We start from the raw sequence: 330 nt of genomic DNA, 5'->3' as shown, positions 1-330 counted from the left end.
ACCGACTCTTACCGGCTCTTACCGATTCTTACCGACTCTTACAGATTCTTACCGACTCTTAGCGACTAACCGTTTCTTACCGACTGTATCCGATTCTTACCGACTCTTACCGACTGTAACTTATTCTTCCAACCCTTACCGATTCTCACCGATTCTTACCGACTCTTACCGATTCTTACCGATTCTTACCGACTTTTACCGACACACCGACTTATACTGATTTACCCACTATTACTGACTTACCGACTTTAACTGAATCTTACCGACTCTTACCGACTCTTAACAACACTTACCGACTCTTACCGACTCTTACCGACTCTTATTGATTTA

The sequence above is a fragment of the Frankliniella occidentalis genome, unplaced genomic scaffold, assembly GCF_000697945.3.
Source record: "Frankliniella occidentalis isolate FOCC.00 unplaced genomic scaffold, Focc_3.1 Scaffold278, whole genome shotgun sequence".
NCBI lineage: Eukaryota > Metazoa > Arthropoda > Insecta > Thysanoptera > Thripidae > Frankliniella > Frankliniella occidentalis.
Note: the sequence above shows the minus strand (reverse complement) of the source record.